This window comes from Neoarius graeffei, chromosome 13 (assembly GCF_027579695.1).
Source record: "Neoarius graeffei isolate fNeoGra1 chromosome 13, fNeoGra1.pri, whole genome shotgun sequence".
Taxonomy (NCBI): Eukaryota; Metazoa; Chordata; class Actinopteri; order Siluriformes; family Ariidae; genus Neoarius; species Neoarius graeffei.
The window spans coordinates 59,601,169-59,619,388 of NC_083581.1; the positions used below are offsets into that span (position 1 = coordinate 59,601,169).

The 18,220-nt window shown below is 41.6% G+C and overlaps 1 non-coding gene across 1 annotated transcript; it reads right to left on the bottom strand.

Annotated features, from left to right (window-relative positions):
• Positions 1-17,388: 17,388 nt before the first annotated feature.
• On the bottom strand, positions 17,389-17,521 carry LOC132897239 (U8 small nucleolar RNA). The gene has a single exon (XR_009656289.1). It is a non-coding gene; the product is annotated as a U8 small nucleolar RNA (small nucleolar RNA).
• Positions 17,522-18,220: the final 699 nt, after the last annotated feature.

An 18,220-nucleotide genomic window follows, 5' to 3' on the forward strand; every position in this document is an offset into this window, starting at 1 on the left:
GAGAGGATAAATACCTGATGCTCCCTACCAGTCAGACAGAACTGAAGAAGCCTTTCGAATGAGGGGTGAAACGTCTTCAAGAATCTTCAAGCAAGTCCAGTTGCTCTCTTTTACCACCCACAGTTTTGTGAAATATTGTTTTATCAAACTGTCTGAAAACCACCTCATGTGAGTGCAAAAACTTTTTCGAGATATGAAAGGGTTTTTCCCCCTCATTTTTTGAAATTCATGTTTCCATTACTTGCTTTTTAGTTTGCAATTTCAAATTGTGCATTAAGCAGATTAATGGAAACACAGCTACTGTACTGTTTGTATACTGTTTTTATTAGAAAATATTCGAATGTTTTAAGGTCCCACATTTTTTTTAGTTGCTTATGTAAGTCTACCTCAAAAAAAAAGTTCACTTAAGTACTATGTGAAAACACCTACAATATTTATGGTACACACTTGAACAGTCATTATTTCTGAAACTGCTTAATGAAAGACCATCAACTCCATGACTTTGAACTAGGCTGATGTTCCTTCACCGTGTAAACACAGTAAAAGACAAATGACTATTTTTGATGACAGAGTAAAGAAAAAGCATAGCAGTAATTTGTAAATTCCTTTCCTTTTGCCTCTGGGTCTGTAGAAACAAGCACAGGTTCCAAGGTCTGTTAGACAAAAGATGCGCTTCTTTAAAGAGTTTACTTTCATGAGTGTTATTTATTTCACTATTAACAAATGCATAATGAGGTTTGGGCCATGTGCTTCACTGTAGTCCAGTGTGTAGCAGCTTGGAGGGTTCATGTGGTGAGCATGTGTATAACAGTAAAAAAATAATTTACATATTAGATATCATTGAGAAACAATGACTTAGATCAAATGTTACTCTGAGCCATATGTGTACTCTCATTTATGACTTATAAAGATTCTTTAAAGGATTAGTGCCATTTAGAATGATGTTTTGGTTTATGTGCATTCCTGATTCTCACATGTCTTAAGAGGTTTGTGTTGTGTTAAGAATATTGTATTCCTTGCAAGCAGTTTGATGAAATGTTCTGCAGTTGAAGAGTGAGGAGCTGCACATCATCTGTTTAATTAGCAGTGTTTATGCTTCCCACAGGACACATCTGTCAATCATTTCAGTCTTCCTGGAGTGACGAGAAAGCACAAAGGCAGTAAGAAAGCCAGAAGGCAAGTCATTGTCTACATACAGTATTTGAAAATGATATCAGATTTGAATGGACATCCATTTAGCATCATAGCATGGGATTGTAGGCATGTACTGTACACTTACTGAAGATTTTATTAGGAGCTCTACACTCTCAGGAAACAAAGTACATCATTGTACCTTTAGGGATACAAAAGCTTGTCACCAGATCAGTACCCTCTAAGGTACTTATTTGTACCATTTATATACCGATTGGGAACATGTATGTACCTTTCTGACCTTAAAAAGGTACACATAGTTACCTTGAAGTTCAATAATGAGCTCTGGAGGGTACATTAGTGTAAATTGTACTTTAGGGGACAGAAATGGACTCCTACCAGACTCCTATTTCTGTCAATGAAATTACTAATACTGGGTATTTGTTCCCTTTGCTTGAGAAAAAAGAAAAAAAAGAGCCTCAATTCTTTGTGGCATGGATTCTAAAAGATATTGGAAACAGTCCTTTGAGATTCTGGTCTATGTTTACAAGACTGCATCACGCAATTCCTGCAGATTTTTCAGGTGCACGTTCATGCCGGGGTAGATCCAGGAAAATGGGAAGGGGGGGGGGGGGGGTCAACCCAGTAAGGCTGGGGGTCCACAGTTTTTAAATGCCCAGAGATGCATTTTGAGCTGTCAGAGACATGTTTTAAATGAAATCTCTTAAAGAATAACCATATCAGAAATGTTTTAAAAGTAGGAACTTTCAAAACCATTTTATCCTCCTGAGAACCAGCCCATATATTTGTGTCCTCTGTAGTTGACATTTGTTTTACGTGCACACCCTCTTACTCTTTCAAGCTATTCACTTGAATCCTGGTGTGTTGTAAAGAGTACATCCTGGGCTTTCCAATGATATATCATGTGACTAGGAGGGTTGCTGGTAAATTCCTAGTAAGGAAATCACAACAAAAGAGAAATTGAGAGACACATTTTTTTCTTGGTTCCCAGGAGGATATTGGTCACTGAAAATGATAGAGTTGCAGGTGTATGTGTAGAACATAATTACAATTGATATATGGTAATATTTATGAAAGTTGTATTGCCATAAAATGCATTACCACATGACACACTACAGTGTAGTACACTGACCACAAAACACCTTATATCAATAAATTATTACTATTTTAGCAACTGCAATCTGAGCTCCTGCTCAGTGCATTCAGTATACTATAAGACTGTGAATATACCCAGTCGAATAGACTGAGATAACGATACAATGACTGTGTGAGTTGCATGTGAACAAGTCCTATAGTCTTAGTTCCCAAGACTAAGGGGATTTCAAGCAGATTTTCTTCAGAGCCATTGCAAAAATCAACATCTCTCACAGACCTATCCAGCCACTGTCGTAAAAATCAAGATGAAGCTCACCCTCAAAACAGCACGTGTACCATGTACATACACAGGGTATAGTGAGGGATACCCTATTAATCAACACGAGCAGTAGCCGGACAGCCGACATGTGTGTGTATGCAGTATGCCTGCTGCAGTGTCTTATCATTTTGGCTTGTGAACATGCGTGTTAACGAGACCATAAACATAAAAGGATGGCACACACCCTTTACATGTAGTCTACAGTGCAGTCCGGGAATACAGTATGTTATTATGTCGATGCACGAAGTTCCCGCGTCCTGTTAAAATCCAAAAAAGACTCCTCCAGCTTGCTTTTCACTGCATTCGTGTCATGAGTGAAAAAACTAAGCTAGGAACTATTGTTGAATATAAATGTAAGAATATAGTTCCTCCCCAAATTATCTCCTGTTCCACACTCCAGCCCAGTCGGTGGCAGTAATGCACCTTTATGTTGGTTTACCAACTGCCAAAAAACCCTAAAGAAGAAGAAAATGGCAGCGCATGTTGTTGAATCAACTGAGGATGAAATAAAAACTCTACTTGAAAACAAAACCCCCCAAAACACAAAAAAGCAGCAAAATATGGAATAAAAGTATTAGATGGTAAGAACGCATTAAATTTTTTTCAAGAATTATTGCATTTTTTGCAAATTGCTACTGTCATTTTGTCAGTTTGTTTACATTCCAAGAGGAAATAATTTTGCTGGATGTATTGTATAAAGTTTTTATTTATTGAATTTGCAAAATTAAAAATAAAAATGCTCTATTTCTCAAAATCCAGTGAATGTGGATAGAATACATCAGTTATTCCACTCAATCTTGTCGTACATGGCTTATAGCCAACTCGGCGCTACACCCCTTGTCAGCTATCAGCTCATGTACGACTCGATTTTGTGGAATAACTGTTAAATATAACCATTAAAAAGAATAGCAACCCTGAATACAGACAATAAAATGCTCTCGTCCACTGCAAACTGGATTGTGGATAACACACACACACACACACACACACACACACACACACACACACCACCTTTTTTATTTTATTTTATTTTTTAAACTTTAGCCAAGTTGGAATACACTGTATGTTTAGTTGCTGACAGCAGTCATGTAGTCCTGGCTGAATAAGATCCTAACACTTCAGATACTCTTAATAATAACAGGGGAAAAACTATATGAACTTATGAATCTGCTTCAGAATCTGCTTATCATGTGCTGATTAAATCAGTAATCTGCAGGAAGATGTCATTATGACATTGCTAGGTTTAAATCACACATGATACTGAAACATGTCTGAAACTGGCAGATTAAAAGTGGTTTCTTAAATATTTTCCGTAGCTGTATCTGGTTAGATGGTTAAGAGAACACTTTGGCAAACATAATGGGGACCATTGCATGATTGAGACAACTGAACCAAGGAAATATTTATTGTGTATTTATTCACTGAAATGCAAACAGTCCAAAACAAGTAGGGTAATGCAAAAACAGAAGATCAGACTGCCTGTCAGAGATGTTGACAGATTGTGATGATTTTGTACAGAACTAACTGAGGAACATAGACACCAGGTGCTGGCATTAGAAGACATGAAAGCTTGAACTGGGATCACTGGATAAAACTGGGGAAATGGCTGTGGCTATGGGCTGACAATTCTGGGAGTTGGTGTTCCCAAAAGATGTGGTAGTTGTCACTGTTAACTTCATAGGATATTTCAGAAAACCTTGAGTGCAGTCACAAAACTTCTGAAGGATGCATCTTTTGAGCCTGTTTATGGATAACTGTACCAATCAAAGAAACATCCACCACCTCGTGACCATACAGTTATAATTTCATATATGTGTGTGTTTTTTATTCATATTCAAGCATATTATTAAGTAGCTACAGTAAAACTAATTGGAACGGAATTAAAGGTAGACTGCCTTTCAGATTTTAAGTGTAGGTCATAAAAAGAATTTTCGCTGACACCCAATTATTTTTGTTTAGAGGACCAAAAGCTACTGAATTTGAATCACAGACTTCCACTTTTATTAGTTTTTTTTTTTAAAGAACAATTAATGAATTTAGGGCTATGTGGCTCTAAATTCTTTGCTATTTTTTCCTGCTTCACCATGACCCAATTCAAGATACTATGTCATGCATCACGTGGTGGGCTTTCCCCGTTCGCGCAAGGCATTGTGGAATCCAAATTTGTGGAGGATGCGAATGAAACGTGAAAGACCAACTACAGTAACAGAAAGTGAGAAGAAAAGACGTTATGTTGCGAAGGAAAGGAAACGCAGGACCAAACTAATAAATATCGGCGGTCAGTGAGGACCTCAGTGTGATCAGTTGTTCGTTTAGCGACAGAATGATGTAACTGTCAGTGCACAGTCAAGGTAAACCTGTAGATGGCAGTAATGCAACACTGTGGATGACAGCTGCCGTAAAACCCAAAAGAAGAAGGTAAACTTGCACGTGCACACATGGACTTCCTCTGTCTGTTTGACTGCGTGAAGCAAGTGATTTCATGCATATTATTTGCTAGGGAATCCCCTCAAATTGAAACTTCCCAGCCACTGAATGGCCTGTGTTTTTGTTTTTTTTGAGATATTGCAGAAATAAATATATATCACAATGACCAAATTTCAGAGGGAACTATATTTCACCGATTTTATGAAATCGAAAGGCTGAATAGCTTTAAGTTTCCAGAGGATTGTAAGTCTGGTCCTGATGATGGGAGTGAAAAAGGTTCAGTAGATTTGTGTTGTATAGCACTGTCAGGGCTCTGAAAGCTTGTGTTGTACTAATATTGAATGTGATGTCAGTAACATTACTAACACACCACATTACAGCAGCTGAACTTCCTTTATGCCTGAACATAAACAACATCCATCTGCCCCATCTGTCTCTCTCAGCAGCTCCTACTTCAAAGATTTAGAGCACTAAAGAGCAGGACGATGTGCTGTCAGAGAGGTAATAAGTGGAAAAATTATTATTATAACTGTATGCAATGATATGCTTATTAGAATAGAGCCAAGCAAGGAAAGGTTTGAAGTTGTGAATGCAAACTTTATCTCCTTCAATTTTTCCAAACCAGCAACCATTAGATAAAGGGATGACTCTGGACATGTGTGACCAGTTTAGCAATTTGTGAAACTGTTTGTCTCAGCCTGTTTTGGTCTCAGCCTGTTTAAGTCAGCTTGTAGCAACAGGCAGCAAGGCTTATTAAAAAGAAATGGGTTAGTCTTTCCTTTAAAAAAGAAACATGGAAATTGGAGCATGAAGAGAATTCAAGGCTGTTGAGTTTAAAGTTCATCCTGTAAGACAGAAGCTCTCATGTCATCCTCCAGGCAGGATTCCAGTGATGGCACTAAACAGTACATCTGTAGTAGATTATCGATATGTAGAGAACTGCTTCAGAGAGTTAGCATCATAGTTGTATTGGCTATTTACTGAATTCAAGCTGATCTTTCTTATTTCACAGAGGTTTTGGTTTTTTTTTTGGTAAAGATGATTCTTTTTTTACTGTCTCCAAAACGTTCTACTTTCATACCAATTCAAAAGACTGAATGTTCCCTTTTGATCAGATATTTTTCCCTGTAGTCAGCACACACATTAAAAACAGCATGGTGTGGTTTGCTCTTGAGGTATTAGTCATTTCTAAGCGCTCTTGCTGTCTACATGCTTTTTGAGAAATCAGTGAGAAAGTGAGGAAGGCAATTTAGGAAATAATTTAAGATGTTTGTTAAATCTCTACGTTTCACCTATGGGACGTGTCTCCTGCTTTAGTCTCTTGCTTAACATGATTTCTAACATGATTAATCTTTATGTGCCACAAACAACTACACTACCTATAATTAATCAATGAAACTGATGAAATAAATTTATAATGAATACTGCTCGAAGCTATACATAAGTACAGAAAAATATCCTTAGGTGAAATCCACTTCTCTAAAGGTGTCCTCTATGTATGCTTACTTGTTTAAGTGTTCACTCCTTTGTGCTACTATAGGGAGAAACTTATGCCAAGAAAATAAAGGACACTAGCTAAAATAAATTCAAATTGCATTTCCATATGATTTTTTCCCCCAATCATACATTAAGTAAGGATTATGTAATACCAATGTGCTGCAGGCTTATAGTATTCGAGTCTGACTCGTGCCCTAATTTTAAGGACTCGTGATTTGACTCGGACTTGAGCACTGATGACTTGGACTCGGACTTGTACATTAACTGCATTTGGACTCGTAAATTGGAGAAGAAGACTTGAATTTTTTTCTCTATTTTTTGTAACATGCCATAATGAATTGGCATAAGATATTTATAGCTACATTAAATTTTATACTCGTTTTGTGCAAGAGAATGCACGTTCACCTGTTCATACGTCATGTTCAGGAACAAACTAATGTTAATGACACTAAAATGCCTGGAGAGAACGCCCCTAGGATTGTCTGCTTTGCTTCTACAGACTTCTCGTGCAGTGGGAAAAAATGCACTGCTATGTGTTCCATATGTAGAAGAACTATCAAGGAAACGATGGGGACAACCTCGAACTTCACTCGTCATTTGGCAAGACTCCACCCAGGGAAGTAAATGACATGCTATGTTCATTGCTCTGTTGATAGCGGGGCTTGCTCGCTGACTGATGAACTAGCTAGTGTTAACCCTCTGTCATGTTATTTTCCCTGTTGATAGTGGGCGGGGCTTGCTGAGCAATGAACAAGCTTTTTATCTGTAGTCTATTAACTAAAATGGGGCAGTCAAGCAGTAAAGCTAGTCTGACACAGTAGCAGAGATGGTTTCACATAAAGGCAGCAACAGCCACCGTCAAATGGTACAGTTGGAGTCTTGTTCTCGGACTTGACTCAGATCAATAGTGGACTCAACTCAAAATTTTCTTTAATGAATGACTTGACTCGAACTTGAACACTGGGAACTCGAGACTGGACTCGTACTCGAGGTTTAGTGACTCGACTACAACACTGATGTACTGTATGCTGAACATTATGTCTTTATGCATGTTGTATATTAGATTATGTACTCCTTTCTAGTTCCTTATGGAGAAACATATGCAGAGGAATCAATAGATTCTTGTACAAAAAACCCAAAGGAATTCAGTCATGTTAGCATTTTGATATGCATTTTTATCACGTTACCGCAAGCTGGCCTACTGGTCAGCGTGCCTGCCTCTCGATCGGGAGATTGCGAGTTCTACTCGCGGTTGGGTCATACCAAAGACCATCATAAAAAAATGGTAGTTAATGCTGTCTGGCAAGGCATTCCGCAATACAGATATGAGTGGGGAAGTCAAACTCTCGTGGTTACCAGAGGACAAGCCCACCACTGTAACCCTAGCTGCGCAGGTGAGAGGCCAAAGGCTATCAAAGTGGAGATTGGTGCCACCCAATGCCCCTTAAGGGCTTGGTTAGTACTGGGATGGGAAGACCAGGTCCTGGCAGGGGAAGGACTTTGACTTTTTATTTATTTATTTATTTATTTTATTTTTTTAAATTAAATTTTATTTTTTACTTTTTATCAGGTTGGAATATGTAATGGCAAATGGCTGTAGTTTACTCACATGTGATGATGTAATTAATATTGTACTTTGCAGCTATATTGAAATTTAGGATTTTATTTATAATTAAAAATGTTTATTGTGATTTGATTCCACATCTTCCCCTGCGGAAGTCGGAGCACCTAGGGACCCACCAGTCCCCATCTCTTCAGAGGTGCCTCACCGTGGTGCAGGGGTGAACCCAGGTTAAAGTTGGACCAACGATTCCTGGGGCCAATTGGCGCACGTGAAGCTCCATGGGCTAACCACCCGTTGAGTGGATTGAAACCTGGTTACGGAAACCTACACACAGTTTAACCCAATCCTCCACGGTCCTCGCGGACTGGGAGGAGTTGTTCATTCAAGGATTACAGACAAGGACCTACGGGGACGAACAATGATGCCGACAAGGCCAAAGCTATTCTCCCCTAAACAATGGACATGGATTGGGACATGGAATGTACGAAATATGTATCAAGCGGGAAAAGTCCACCAAGTCGCCAAAGAGATGCGAAGGTTAAACCTAGCGATTTTAGGAATTAGTAAAGCCAGGTGGTTGGGAAGTGGTAAGATCCAACTCGTGACTGGAGAAACTCTACTCTACTCTGGCACAACTGGCGATAGTGCACCACACGAGAAAGGAGTGGCATTGATGCTGTCCAAACAAGCGGCTAAGAGCCTTGTGGAATGGGAACCGATTTCCGAGCGTATAATTATGGCTAGAGTTGAATCTAAATTCCAGAAACGCACCATCCTACAAACCTATGCACCAACAAACGAAGCCGATGAAGAGGAAAAAGAAGATTTCTATAATCAATTGCAAGCAGCATTCAACAAGATCAAAAAGAGGGACATCACCTTGGTCATGGGAGGTCTTAATGCCAAGGTAGGTTCGGACAATCAAGATCGGGAGCGCACCATGGGATCCCAGGGAGTAGGTACCATCAACAAGAACGGTGAGCTGTTTTGTGATTTCTGCATAATCAATGGACTTGTGATAGGCGGAACACTCTTCCAACATAAGACGTCACACAAAGTGACACGGAGATCACCCGATGGCATGACTGAGAATCAAATAGACCATGTGGCCATTAATAGGAAGTGGAGGAGCTCACTACAGGACGTCCGAGTGAGGCGAAGCGCTGATGCAGGGTCTGACCATCACCTTGTGGTTGCAGAAATCAAGATCAAGTTACTATCTACTAAGAAAGCAAGATCTACAAGGAACAGGTATAACATTTTGAAGCTAAGGGACCAAGATACAAAAGATGAATTCGTGCTGGAGTTATCCAACTGTTATGAAGCCCTGCGAAGCGAAGAATCTTTAGAACATGATGTAGACGAAGTTTGGAACCATATTAAAGATATGTATACAGCCACATGTGAAAGAGTTCTTGGGAAGATAAATCATGACAGGAAAGAATGGATGAGTGAGAGATCTTGGAAATTGGTGGCAGAGAGAAGAGAACTGAAGAGCAAGCTAGATAGCGCCAAGACGAGGAATCAGAAGCTGACTGCAGGACAGAACTACAACATGAAGGATTGAGAAGTCAAGAAGAGCTGCAGGAAGGACAAGAGAGAAAGAACTGATAGTATTGCACAAGAAGCCGAGAAGGCAGCGGAGATGAATGACATCAAGAAAGTATATGACACCACTAAATTGCTGTGCGGGAAGAAGATCACCCAAAGTAAACCAGTCAAGGATAAGAGTGGCACAGTCCTGACAAGCATAGATGACCAACTGAAGCGTTGGAGGGAACATTTTGAAGAGGTTTTTAACAGACCGCCCCTATCAGTCAGACAACTCTCCCAGAAGCCCCACCACTAGCAATTGGAATTGGCTCTATTACCAAAACTGGGGTGAAGAATGGAAAGGCAGCCGGGTTCGACAACATCCCCGCAGAAGCTTGGAAACAAGGAGACTGGATTTCAGAGGAAGTTTTATACACGCTTTTGAATAAGATCTGGAACGATGAAGATATCCCTGTGGACTGGAAAATGGGACTCTTGGTGAAGCTGCCAAAGAAAGGTGACTTCAGTGATTGCGCCAACTCAAGAGGTATCATGCTGCTGTCCATAGCCAGCAAAGTTCTCTGCAGGATTATCTTGTCAAGAATGCAAAGCCCTGTTGAAGAGAAACTTCGAGACAAGCAGGCGGGCTTCTGCAGGGAACGCTCATGCTGTGATCAAATAACAACACTAAGGATTATTATAGAACAGTCCCTCGAGTGGAACACTGGATTATATCTGGTATTTGTGGACTTTGAGAAAGCCTTCGATTCTATCGACAGGGAGATGCTCTGGAAGATCCTGAGGCATTATGACATCCCATCTAAGATTGTGAGGATGATCCAAGTCCTGTATGACAGCTTCCAGGCAAGAGTGTTGCACAAAGGGAAGATGACCGAACCATTTGAAATGAAAACCGGGGTAAGACAAGGATGCCTACTTAGTCCACTTCTATTTCTAGTGGCATTGGACTGGGTAACGAGACAAGCATATGGAGAGAACAAGACCGGAATCCAGTTTACCATGCTGACGAAGCTTGAAGATCTTGAATTTGCAGATGACATTGTATTACTTAGCCAGAAGATCACTCATGCACACAAGAAGTTTGAAGCACTACAAGACGAAGCTGCCAAAGTGGGATTGAAAGTCAACAACATCAAAACCAAAGAAATGAGGATAGGTACCCCTAGCAATGCAGGGAACATTTTGTGCAAAGACCAACCACTAGAGCGGGTAGAAAGCTTCACTTACCTGGGTAGTATCGTCAACATTCCAGGAGGCTCTGATGAAGATGTAGAGACAAGGTGCAGAAAAGTGCAAGCAGCGTTTTACTTACTGAGACCTATTTGGAAATCAAGATATATATCCCTACGGACAAAATTAAGGATCTTTAACTCGAATGTGAAATCTGTTCTCCTGTATGGCTCAGAAACGTGGCGGCTAACCTCTAATATCATCAAGAAGTTACAGGCATTTATCAATTGCAGACTCCGTTACATTCTTGGAATATTCTGGCCAAACAAAATGACCAACGAAGATCTGTGGCATTGCACCGAACAGGAAAGGATAGAAGTTGTCATCAGGAGAAGAAAGTGGCGATGAATTAGGCACACCTTAAGGAAGCCGACGTCTAACATCACCCGGCAGTCCTTGGACTGGAACCCGCAAGGGAAAAGGAAAAGGGGTCGCCCGAAGAAATCTTGGAAAAGGACAGTAACCGAGGAACACCTGAGGATTGGGATGTCATGGGAACAACTGAAATGGACTGCCAAGAACCGAGTTCGATGGAGAAAACTTGTGGAGGCCCTGTGCTCCAGTAGGAGCGAAGAGGGTTAAGTAAGTAAGTAAGTAAGTATTCCACATCTTGACATTTTCTTCTGAAACAGAAAGTCATAGTGCCATTGTTCTGAACTGCTTGACTGTCTTGCAAACAGTGAAAAAGTGAAGTGAACACTGTGCTGGAAGATGTACAGCCAAAAACACTCCAACAAGTAATGTCTGTTGCCAACAAGCTAAGTAGAGCAAGACTGTGGGGTTCTTCAGTTAATTGGACAATCACTAAGCTGTGCCAAGATATGAATCATCATAATTTGTTTCATCACATTCATGGAATTGATGAACTATAAAACTGATAAGAAAATACCTCCAATCCTTAAAAAAAATATTTTTATATTATATACTATAATATTGTCATCTGTAATGCTAAGAGATGGGTACAAACAGCTCTGAAACAAGAGTTTTAATTTCAGGGGCACTTTAATTTAAAGTAATTCTGTTCATATTTATTGTATGCGATCTTTCTACAGGACACAAACAGATCGCTCAGTGCCATTCTTTATTAGTGCTGTTGTAAAGGCAGAGGTGTGGTTGAGCATCAGTTTGAGAATAGAAAGAGAAGATTTGGGGATGAGTGGCAAAGCAATTTTTTAGAAGAAGAAGAAGCCTTTATTTGTCACCTGCACGCTCAAGCACAGTGAAATTCATACTCTGCATTTAACCCATCTGAAGCAGTGAACACACGCGCACACACCCAGAGCAGTGGGCAGCCACACTACAGCACCCAGGAAGCAGTTAGGGGTTAGGTACCTTGCTCAAGGGCACTTCAGCCCAAGGCAGCCCCATGTTAACCTAACTGAATGTCCCTGGACTGTGGAGGAAACCCACACAGACACAGGGAGAACATGCAAACTCCACACAGAAAGGCCCCCGTCGGCCACTGGGCCCGAACCCAAAACCCTCTCGCCACAAGGCGACAGCACCAACCACTACACCACTGCGCCACCCCAATTACACATGGGATTGATTGTGTGTGTGTGTGTGTGTGTGTGTGTGTGCTTGTTCATCTTCTGTTGCAGTGATGACTGAGTGTTTATAAAGAAGGCTGAAAGAGCTGAGAGGAAAGAGAGAAGTCAAGATTCAGCACAGACCTGTGTGTGTGTGTGTGTGTGCGCGCCTATATGTATTTTGGAGTGAAACTGTGAAGCAATAAAGTAGCTGAAAAGCACAAGTTGAAAGTAAAGGAAATAAAGCGTCAGGCAAAGCAACCCGCCTTTCTCCATCCCTTCAGTCTCCCAACCCCCTGATGTGTCACAGCCGTTAAAAGTGTGTAGCTGTGTCCATTAGCCACTGCAGTCAGGTGTGGGTTAAGACTATTCCTTGTTGCCATGTGAGGCAACCTTTTTCCGATTTCATGGGTTTGAGTGTTTACTCTAAAATTCTGAAATGCTAATGAACTAAACTTCTCATTACATACTGATTCTTAGCAAACTGTTGTTATACTGGAACAGGTTTGGGCCCTTTAGATCCAGTGAAAGGAAAGTGTAATGCTACAGCACATGCTAAGACATAATAGAAAATTGTGTTCTTCCAACTTTGTGGCAATAGTTTGGGGAAGAACGATATGAGTGTGATGGTCAGGTGTTGATAAACATTTAGCCATATAGTGTACGTACATGTGTTACACAAGGCTTGTGTGATATTGCTTTTTTTGTCCTGGATGCACTTTTCCATTTTAAAATATGACAAACAAATGATTTAATCATTCAGAACCACTAGCCTAAAAAAAGACAGGAAAACTAGCATTTCCAATATTTGTGATTTAGAGAAGGGGACTGAATATCAATATGATCAGTTGTGTACTTGGGAACTTGGACCATTGTGAAAACTAAAAACAGCTGTATGGTGGTAAGTGATTCTGCAGTAAAGTGCAGTAAAGAGTAAAACAAATAAAAAAACCATAACAACACAATACAATATAATCCAAAATGCTTGACTAATGTTCACATGGCCATCATTTACTCTGTTGGCTTCCTGCAAAAACCTGTGCAAATCATTCCAGATTCACATGTCGGATTTCTGCATCCAGACTATCATCAGGGGGTGCCTCTATTTTTGGAGCACTCCAGGACAAAAGCATGCTATCTTTTCTGCCACTCTGGGGGTGATTTCCATATTTTTGGACAAAAAATTAAATTAAAATATTCCAACTAGCAGAGTACAAAAAGATGAGACACAACAGTTTTTCTCTGCAGCTCACACATGGTCACAGCCTCAACCCCCACCCCAAACTACAACTAGACCATCAATGATGGTGTAGCTCACTCTGGGCCCGTCTAGTCTAGAAGGAATGATCTAAAGTGGCCACCTTGCGCAATAAATGTTGCAAGCTCTATACAGTGGTGCTTGAAAGTTTGTGAACCCTTTAGAATTTTCTATATTTCTGCATAAATATGACCTAAAACTCGTCTCGTCTCGTCTCGTCTTCTTCCGCTTTATCCGGGACCGGGTCGCGGAGGCAGCAGTCTAAGCAGGGAAGCCCAAACTTCCCTTTCCCCAGACACCTCGGCCAGCTCCTCGGGAAGAACACCGAGGCGTTCCCAGGCCAGCCGAGAGACATAGTCCCTCCAGCGTGTCCTGGGTCTTCCCCGGGGCCTCCTCCCGGGGGGACATGCCTGGAACACCTCCCGAGGGAGGCATCCAGGAGGCATCTGAAAAAGATGCCCGAGCCACCTCAGCTGATTCCTCTCGATGTGGAGCAGCAGCGGCTCTACTCCGAGCTCCTCCCGAGTGACTGTGCTTCTCACCCTATCTCTAAGGGAGCGCCCAGCCACCCTGCGAAGGAAACTCATTTCGGCCGCTTGTATCCGCGATCTTGTCCTTTCGGTCATTACCCAAAGCTTATGATCATAGGTGAGAGTCGGAACGTAGATCGACCGGTAAATTGAGAGCTTCGCCTTTTGGCTCAGCTCCTTCTTCACCACGACGGACCGGTAAAGCGACCGCATCACTGCGGAGGCTGCACCGATCCGCCTGTCGATCTCACGCTCCATCCTTCCCTCACTCGTGAACAAGATCCCGAGATACTTAAACTCCTCCACTTGAGGCAGAACTTCTCCACCAACGTGGAGAGGGCAAGCCACCCTTTTCCGGTCGAGAACCATGGCCTCGGACTTGGAGGTGCTGATTCTCATCCCAGCCACTTCACACTCGACTGCAAACCGCCCCAGTGCATGCTGAAGGCCCTGGTTTGAAGAAGCCAACAGGACAACATCATCTGCAAAAAGCAGAGATGAAATCCTGTGGTTCCCAAACAGGATTCCTTCCAGCCCCTGGCTGCACCTAGAAATTCTGTCCATAAAAATTATGAACAGAACCGGTGACAAAGGGCAGCCCTGCCGGAGTCCAACATGCACTGGGAACAGGTCTGACTTACTGCCAGCAATGCGAACCAGACTCCTGCTCCGTTCATACAGGGACCGGACAGCCCTTAGCAAAGAGCCCCGAACCCCATACTCCCGAAGCACCCCCCACAGAATACTACGGGGGACACGGTCGAATGCCTTCTCCAGATCCACAAAGCACATGTGGACTGGTTGGGCAAACTCCCATGAACCCTCGAGCACCCTATGAAGGGTATAGAGCTGGTCCAGTGTTCCGCGACCAGGACGAAAACCACATTGTTCCTCCTGGATCCGAGGTTCGACTATCGGTCGAATTCTCCTCTCCAGTACCCTGGAGTAAACCTTCCCCGGGAGGCTGAGAAGTGTGATTCCCCTATAATTGGAGCACACTCTCCGGTCCCCTTTCTTAAAAAGACCTAAAACATCATCAGATTTTCACACAAGTCCTAAAAGTAGATAAAGAGAACCCAGTTAAACAAATGAGACAAAAATATTATACTTGGTCATTTATTAATTGAGGAAAATGATCCAATATTACATATCTGTGAGTGGCAAAAGTATGTGAGCCTTTGCTTTCAGTATCTGGTGTGACCCCCTTGTGCAGCAATAACTGCAACTAAACATTTCCGGTAACTGTTGATCAGTCCTGCACACCAGCTTGGAGGAATTTTAGCCCATTCCTTTGTCCAGAACAGCTTCAACTCTGGGATGTTGGTGGGTTTCCTCACATGAACTGCTCGCTTCAGGTCCTTCCACAACATTTCTATTGGATTAAGGTCAGGACTTTGACTTGGCCATTCCAAAACATTAACTTTATTCTTCTTTAACCATTCTTTGGTAGAACGACTTGTGTACTTAGGGTCGTTGTCTTGCTGCATGACCCACCTTCTCTTGAGATTCAGTTCATGGACAGATGTCCTGACATTTTCCTTTAGAATTCACTGGTATAATTCAGAATTCATTGTTCCATCAATGATGGCAAGCCGTTTTGGCCTGGATGCAGCAAAACAGGCCCAAACCATGATACTACCACCACCATGTTTCACAGATGGGATAAGGTTCTTATGCTGGAATGCAGTGTTTTCCTTTCTCCAAACATAACGCTTCTCATTTAAACTAAAAAGTTCTATTTTGGTCTCATCCGTCCACAAAACATTTTTCCAGTAGCCTTCTGGCTTGTCCACGTGATCTTTACCAAACTGCAAACAAGCAACAATGTTCTTTTTGGAGAGCAGTGACCTTCTCCTTGCAACCCTGCCATGCACACCATTGTTGTTCAGTGTTCTCCTGATGCTGGACTCATGAACATTAACATTAGCCAATGTGAGGGAGGCCTTCAGTTGCTTAGAAGTTACCCTGGGGTCCTTTGTGACCTCGACGACTATTACACGCCTTGCTCTTGGAGTGATCTTTGTTGGTCGACCACTCCTGGGGAGGGTAACAATGGTCTTGAATTTCCTCCATTTGTATACAATCTGTCTGACTGTGGATTGGTGGAGTCCAAACTCTTTAGAGATGGTTTTGTAACCTTTTCCAGCCTGATGAGCATCAACAACACTTTTTCTGAGGTCCTCAGAAATCTCCTTTGTTTGTGCCATTATACACTTCCACAAACATGTGTTGTGAAGATCAGACTTTAATAAATCCCTGCTCGTTAAATAAAACAGGGTGCCCACTCACCTGATTGTCATCCCATTGATTGAAAACACCTGACTCTAATTTCACCTTCAAATTAACTGCTAATCCTAGAGGTTCACATACGTTTGCCACTCACAGATATGTAATATTGGATCATTTTCCTCAATAAATAAATAACCAAGTATAATATTTTTGTCTCATTTCTTTAACTGAGTTCTCTTTATCTACTTTTAGGACTTGTGTGAAAATCTGATGATGTTTTAGGTCATATTTATTCAGAAATATAGAAAACTCTAAAGGGTTCACAAACTTTCAAGCACCACTGTACACTATATACAAGCTATATATAGAAGCTATATCCACCCTAGGAATACCTACCTACAGTATTTGCCAGAAAGAATGCAAAACAGCAAGGAATTGACCGAGAAGAAGCAATTTTTGTTGAACTGTTCATTAAGGCTTAATTAGTCCATAACTTCAATAATAATTGTAATTAAGCAAATCTGGGTAGAAGTTATATGCACTCTAGCTACCCCTACCTTCATGCCAGGAAGAATTAAAATCGGTGAAGAACTGATTTGTGTGGAAACTGCTCGTTAGGGCTTAATTAGAAAAGAAAGAAAGCACAACTTTATTCATCACACACTTGTGAAATTTCCTCTCTGCATTTAACCCATCTGAAGCAGTGAACACACACATGCACAATGAGCACACACACATACCCAGAGCAGTGGGCAGCCATGCTAACAGTGCCCAGGGAGCAGTTGGGAGTTAGGTGCCTCACTCAAGAGCACCTCAGCCCAAGGCCGTCCTATATTAACCTAACCGCATGTCTTTGGGGGAAACCAGAGCACCCGGAGGAAACCCACGCAAACAACATGCAAACTCCACACAGAAAGATCCTTGCCGGCTGCTGGGTTCGAATCCAGAACCTTCTTGCAGTGAGGCGACTGTGCTAACCACTACACCACTGTGCCACACAAAAAATCAGACGGGATTCATCAAGGTGTTGCGGTTCCTTGATAAATGCGGGATATAATCACACATTCATTGAATCCAATCATCATATTCTGCAACTTTATTTCTAAGGTAACAGGTAAGGATATACCTCACTGATGTACCTCACTAATTACTCCATATCTTCATTATTAATTGCAATTATGCAGATTTGGGTAGAAGCCATATGCCCCCCAGGCAGACCTACCTTCCTGCCAAAAAGAATAAAAATCAGTGAAGAATTGAGAGAGGAGTGATTTTTGTGAAATGTGGATGATGTGGGACGGAAAACACGTGATGGCATAAGCTCATCGCCTATTGGCCAGATGAGCTAATAACTATATTGCAGTGCACTTAAACATTACTCTTTACTCTCTAACATAAGCATACTTTGTGGATCTCCTATGCAAAATCTGTAAGAGTTGTCAGGTCTAGTAGTACAATTTAATCAGCGATAAACATCGCTGGATATCATGGAAACCTAATATCACGTAGGGATGGTAATATTGTTATCTCACACAATTTGGACATACTTCCAAACATACGGTACAACCCCTCACAAAAAATATGGAATCACTACTCTTGGAGGATCTTAATTTAGCTGTTTTACTTTGTAGCAACAAAAACAAATCACAGATCTCATCTCATTGTCTCTAGCCGCTTTATCCTGTTCTACAGGGTCACAGGCAAGCTGGAGCCTATCCCAGCTGACTACGGGCAAAAGGCGGGGTACACCCTGGACAAGTCACCAGGTCATCACAGGGCTGACACATACTGTAGACACAGACAACCATTCACACTCACATTCACACCTACGGTCAA